Source organism: Cynocephalus volans, chromosome 2, assembly GCF_027409185.1.
Source record: "Cynocephalus volans isolate mCynVol1 chromosome 2, mCynVol1.pri, whole genome shotgun sequence".
NCBI classification, from domain to species: Eukaryota; Metazoa; Chordata; class Mammalia; order Dermoptera; family Cynocephalidae; genus Cynocephalus; species Cynocephalus volans.
The window spans coordinates 108,835,307-108,842,351 of record NC_084461.1 but is presented as its reverse complement, the minus strand read 5'-3'; the positions used below and the strand labels follow the sequence as shown (position 1 = coordinate 108,842,351).

The 7,045-nt window shown below is 34.0% G+C and overlaps 1 pseudogene; it reads right to left on the bottom strand.

The window, feature by feature from the left end:
• Positions 1 to 4,270: 4,270 nt before the first annotated feature.
• On the bottom strand, positions 4,271 to 4,349 carry LOC134371261 (U2 spliceosomal RNA; annotated as a pseudogene).
• Positions 4,350 to 7,045: the final 2,696 nt, after the last annotated feature.

Below are 7,045 nucleotides of genomic sequence, written 5' to 3'. Positions count from 1 at the left end.
ATTCTTAACAAAAAATTACTAAATTGAATCCAGCAATATATAAAAAGAATAAGAAATCATGACAGAGTGGGGTTTATTACAGGAATGCAGGGTTGGTTTAACAAAATAAAATCAAATAAAATCAACCAATGTAACTCACCATACAAACAAATTAAAACAGAAAAATTATTGACTGTCTTTTTTTTTTTTTTTTGGTTGTTTCGTGGCATTCTTGTTGACATTTAATTTTTTGTCTACTGAAACATATTTGATTGTATATATCTGTGAGGTAAAGAGTTGAATATCAATACGATATTCAATGTGTGCGATATGTGATGCTCAAATCAGGATAATTAGTATATTCAACATTATACAATGTAATAAATACATGAAAAGCATTTGACAAAATCCAAAATATCAAGTCATGATAAAAACTCACATGAAATTATAAGTAGAAGGGAATTCTTCAACTTGATAAAGAGCATTTATTGAAAATCTAGAGTTAACATCACTTGTAAAGCTGAAACACTGAATTATTTTCCCCTGAAAGAAAAGGTCCTACATTTTACTGGAGGTCCTAGCAAGGACAATGAGGCAAGAAAAAGGAATAACATGTATGGATAGGAGAAATTTAAAAAGTAAAACAATCTTTCTCTAAAATAACATGGTTGCCTGTATGAAAAATCCTAAGTAATCTACAAGTAACAGCATGTATGAAACAGAATACACTAAGTAATGATTACCTAATGAAATAGAATGAAGCATAAGAGATTAACAGGATGAGAGTGAGAAAGGGCAGTGCCACCTTAGTCAAGGTACCCAAGAAAGGCCTCTCTGAGGAAGTGAAATCAGATGTGAGATCTAAAGGATGAGAAGAGACCTTCTCAAAGAAGAGCCTGGGGAAAAGTGTTCTGGATGGCGGAACAGCAAGCGCAATGCACCAAAGCAGTAGGAAAAAGAAGTGATATAAGTAGAATAAATATTTGAGCAGAAAATTAAAAACTGCCATGATTAGAAGATTATGTAATTTCTACCTAGTAAGTCTAAGGCAAACAATTTAAAACATCATCAGAAGTAATAAGAGGATTTAGTAAAATAGCCAGGTGCACAATCATCATTCAGGTCAATAGCACAGCGGTTTAAGAGCACAGACTGCGGAGAAAGTCTTTGCCCTGTTTTAATCTGGCCTCACTTCTTCATAGATCTAGTGTAGCTGTGGCCTCGTGACTTAACTTCTCTATGCCTCAGTCAGTTTCTTTATCTATAAAGTGTCGTTAATAATGGCACCCACTTCACTGAGTTGGTTTGAGGATCAAATGTTTCAATATACGTAAAGCATTATACCTGGCACATAAGTATATTTAAGTGTTAGATTTTTTTTTCCTTATGCCCAAGCAACAAACAATTCAATGATGTTATGAGCAAATGTACCTCTTACAATACTAGCAAGTAATGTAATGTATCATGATTTAATCCTAAATACTAGAAGTATGTGAGGAAAATTATAAAATATATGAGGAAAACTGTAACTTTTTATAGAAGGACAGGAAGTAAAAAACTGAAAAAATTGGTAACTATATTTCAGATTTCAAGTCTTGACCTTAGAAAAATGTCAGCTTTCACCCAAATTAATCTACAGTTCAGTGCAACCCCAATCAAGAAGCCAATGGAATATTTTTTAGGACTTCATACATTGATCCTAAAGTTTACCAAGAAGAGCAAAGAAAAGAGACTTGTCCTACCAGACACCGTAATTATGACAATACTTTGGTAATTAAAACAGTATGAAATCGGTCTGGGAATGGAAACATAAAACAAAATAACTAAATAGAGTTTAAAAACAGAGCTAGTATCAATGAGAATTAGTACGTAGTAAACGTAGCATTTAAAATTAGTCAGGAAAACTCAGTAGAATTTTACCTATCCACTTGTAAAAGAATTAAGCTCAATGGCTATCTCACATCATTCACATAAATAAATCCCACATGGATTCTTTCACAATGAACATATATGCACATGAAAATATAAAATATTTTTAATATTCTTGAGGTAGAAAAAGGTTTTATAAGCAAGACATAAAATCTAGAAAATTTAAAGGAAAGATAGCTTTGACTACTTAATTTGTTTTAAAGGTTTGTGTAATGGAAGATGGGTAAATGAATTTAAAAGACAAGAAAGAGATTGAGAAAAATGTTTGCAACACTAATATAGACAAAAAACTTCTACAAATTATTGAAAATGAGATAGCCCAATAAAAGCATACAAAAATATTAACAGGCAATTCACAAGGGGGAAAACCCTCAAATTGCCAAAAAACACACACAAAAAGAGTCAACCTTACTGGGTATTTGAAAAAGCCAAATTATAATAAAAACTATATTCCATTTTCTCCCATTAGTTTTGCCAGTAATTAAAAGAATGACTAATATCCACAGTTGACACGGGTGTGAGCCAATGTGCATCTCCATAGACCCTTAGTGAATGTACACATTGGTACTGTTTGAAGATCATGGAAGTATCTACAAACATTTTAAAGGGCATATGCACTTTGGCCCAACAACTGTATTTCTAGGAATCTGCAATACAGAAATAGTCTAACATGCATACAATAATGGGGCAATATTAAATTGAGATCAAATACACCCAAGGACTTTGCAGTATGAAAACTAGGTTCAAATCATTCTTCTGACTGTTATTAGCTCTGGGGCCTTGGGCAAGCTATAAAAATCTCTGAACCTCAATTTTCTTATCTGTAAAATGGAAATAATAATAGAACCTAGTTTGTAAATTTATTGGAATGGAAAGTTTAAATAATTTCTGTGAAGGGCATAACACAATACATTGCATCTCATAAGCCTTTAATAAAAAACTTTTCTTCATACTCTGCTGTATTTCCCAAAACTTAAGTCAGTGCTTGCCATATGTTAGGAGCTTCGTAAAATTTGTAGAATGAATTTCGTATTCTTATTTCTCCTGTAGTTCTCATTCCATGATTGTTTCTGTGGTAAATGCTGTGATCAGGGCCCCCTTCAAGAATGAAGGACTTCTTACCCCAGCTGTTGTGATGCAGCCAGCAGCCAGCACTCCATTGTAGACCCCTTCAGGGATCCTCTTCACTGAGAAGGCCACCTGGTCCAAGGGCGCATTCCCTTCTCAAGGCAGTCCATATCAAGTAACTTATCAGGTCAATAATGACACGAAGGCTTAGAAGCCCAGCCCCCTCATTCTAACTTGTTAGAACTATGAGAAGTTATCTGAGGTTCCCACGGAGGCAGCATAGCCACTCAACCTCTCATTCTGCCAAATCCTGCTTCTTTCCCTCCTTCCCAGGTGTTGACCCCAAGAGCATACCCCAATAAACTCCCTAAATGCTAATCTCCTCAAGGTTGGCTTCTCAAGGAACCCAACATGTGACAGTCTCTAAGGCCTAAGTCTAAATTAGCGTGAGATCCTCTCTTGTAATACTGTATTGTTTTCCTCATCACGATTTGTGAATAGTAACAATAATAGTAATTTTGTGTTTAATTAATGTCTCCTTAACTAGACTATAAGCTAACTTTTTACTTAAAATTTTTATATTTTTTTATCATAAAATTTTTAACATAATTTTGATTTTTTAAAGATATTGCATTAAAATATAATTAATCTTGATTACTGAGATTTTTTGTTGCCTCCTTAAATTTTGTTCCTAAGGCAAGTGCCTCACTCACCTCATCCTGGTCCCAAATCTAGCAGGAACCACATATTTTTGTTATTGTTTGTTTGTTTTATGTTTATGTGTATTTTTGCTGCACCTAAGGCAATGCCTGATGAATAGTAGGGACTCAATAAATATCCATCAAGTAAATAAATAAAATAAGTAAATGAATGAATCAACTGCAAGGATTTTCATTGCAATCTGTTTGTGATAGCAAAAAAATGTTAACATTAATCAACAAATGCAAGTTTAAATTATGGTACATCCATGCTATGTAAATTTTTTCCCAGAAAATAAGACAATATATATAACACATAATATATATATGCATGCTAACATGCAAAGAGCTCTACTCCATACTGACAAGTTAAAAAGCAAATTGCAGAACAACATACAAGGGTACTTCAAATAGTTCATGGAAAAATAGAATTAAAAAATAATACAAAGCTTTCCACGAACCTTTTGAAGTACTCCTGTATGTAGTATGATCATATTCATAGACAGATAAATAATCTGAATAGACATATAATATATTATATAGTAAATACTAATAGAAGTTACTTTTAGGTATGTGAGTGGAGTTGTGAGCTTGAGAAAGGATATAAAGGAAGATTTATATCTAGTACAATATGTAATTCTACACTTGATCTTAGCCAAAAGGCCGAGAAGCGATACAATATGTAATTCTAAATTGTTAGTATTATCAAAGAGCTTACATGCATATATTATTTTTTAAGACAATTTTCCAAAAGTATTCACTACTTCCAGGAAGTCCTCCTTTAATGGAATACAGCTGACTACCACTTTACTGTGAGCCCCTTAACACAGTGCACTGGGCCTCCACTTGTGTGCATGATGCGTGATAACGTTCATGCCACCCACATCTATGTAATATTCTGTCTCCCCCACCAGATTAAAAACTCCACTGAGGCTGGGGCTGATAGTTCTATTTATCATGCCTTTCCAATAACACAGTCCAATGCCCAGAGTTGTATCTGACCACCTTATAAATGTGAGGCCACTTTGTTCTTTCTCATTGTATTTATAAATAGCATACAAATCTGTTGCTATGGGATTTCTCTTACATACATGTCTCTTTATATACATGCAAGAAATAACCATGAGCCCTTAGCTGAACCAAAATTATAAAAAACAATTACAGGTCATACTAAGATATTCTGCAAATTACCTTCCTATAGAAGTTTCTCTGTGCCAATTTTATTTATGCTAAAACTAAAGCAATATCACAGAAAGCCAACTTAATGCCAAGCTTTAAGAGAAATGACTGTAACACACATTCAATTATCTGTCATCAATCCCTATTATCTGTAAAATTTTCCAGTTAGTGTTGAGTCAGATTAAAGAGGCAACAATAACTAGTGACAGATTTTTAGTGAGGTGTTTTGTACAATGGTGTATCTTTCTTCTTCTAACTCCTGACTCTGGAGATGGTTCATCATGTTCTTTGGGATCTTGGAATTCTCGGGGGAGTTGATGGGCAGACACTGATGGGCATGGATGTAAAGATTTGAAATCAAAGTTACCAAATGACTTCCCAAGAACCAAGGTTTACCCTTATATTTCTCTTTGTAAATTTCCCGCAGTTTCTACCTAAACTGGATTACATTACATCACATTTCCTGAAAGTTGACTTATGTTTCCACACAGCCTGAGGCGAACTGAGTAGGTCTTAACATGAGTTTAAATCTCTGAATGCAGAGACATTCCATATAAGTCAGCATCTCACTACAATATTATCTGTGCACACCACACTGAATGTTTAGATCGGTTTCATTTAAAATTTCATTGTCCCCATGCTTCCATTCCGGTTTAGAGTCTAATGTTCTCATCTACAGACTGAAAAACTATTCGGATTCTAAACGTTGGATTGGAGGATGGGGAAGAGGAAGAGTATACTTAGAAAAAGTGGGGAGATTTTTAAAAATCTGGTGTCTGAAATTTATAAATTTTAAAAGCTCAGTTTAACTTCCAGCTAAAACGAATCATCTTTATTTTATGCTCCCATTGAAAATAAATGTGACACAACTGAAAATATGTTAAGATTAACACAGATATCTAGAAGAAGAAAAAAAGAGTCACAATTCTGTGGTTTACATTGAAGAAACACACTTCAAATTTTTTTCTTTTAAAAAAACTAACACTTGGCATTTACCGTTTATTCATTATCCATCTGTCATCACATACTATTTCCTAAATAACCAAAATTTCTTTGTGCGTTTTATGTTTTCCCTTCTGAGCATCATTGACAGAGCAGACGATAAATCAACACAATCATAAAAGTGTAAAGAGAACAGAGAGCATCCAACCTGTCATTGAATATCCGAGGCCCTATTCTGCTTGAGACCCCTTACACCCAATGTTACCTCAGAGAAATGCTGATTCATTTTAATAGGAGGTGGTGCATAATCACGCTGGAGAGACAGAGGAATCGCTCCAAAAATAAGTGCCAGATTAGTTCACAGACTGTTGGAACTCATACTTTTATCAACAAATAAAAAGGTGGAAAACCATGTTTTGGATAAATCCTATCTTACAGGAGAATATCCAAATCACGTAATCAAGGTTAGGGTTCTGGTTTAGGATTGAGAGTTGTGTTGGTTTTTTTTCCTAGAAAATTCAAAATAACAATTGAGATATTGAACTCTCCACACATGGGTAAGATAATAAATTCAACAAATAAATTCATCAGTAACAGCTCAGAAAACATTTCTAAAAATTTCTTCCTCCCTCCTTTTCTACAGAACCCTCACCTTAAATTGTGAGAAGGAGCTACATCTATCACGTCACCAGAGAACTAACTCTAAATGCAAAATAATGTGCTTTTTGAACAGCAGTTCCACTTTTCCATTTATGACGTTGGTTCTGGAAGCACTGCGTAGCAAAGAATAAGTGAGGGCTTTGGCACTGGAAAAACATGGGCTTTTTGCTTTTCACCTTCCTATTCTTCAGTCAACTATTTATGTTTTTCAATTTTTTATTGATGTCTTTTAAAAATTTAATTTAATTTTTTATTTTCTCATTACACAATGCAAACATTTTTTGTGGCCCTTTACCAATTTCTCCCTATTTACATTTTTTAAACCTCAGTCACTTCATCTGTAAAATTGTGATGACAGTACCCTGCTCACAGCATTTGAGGATCAAATGAGATGTTGACAAAGCACATAAAACAATGACATTGCACATAAGAAGGGATACTTTTTCTTGTTGTTTTCCTTTTATATGATTGTATCTTTCCACAGTAAGGGCACTAGCAGTGTCTACCATGTTGAGAAAGTTTCACAAGTACTAAGCAGCATCCCATATTACTGAATGCATGAACTAGGACTCTGAATTACCAAAGAGGGG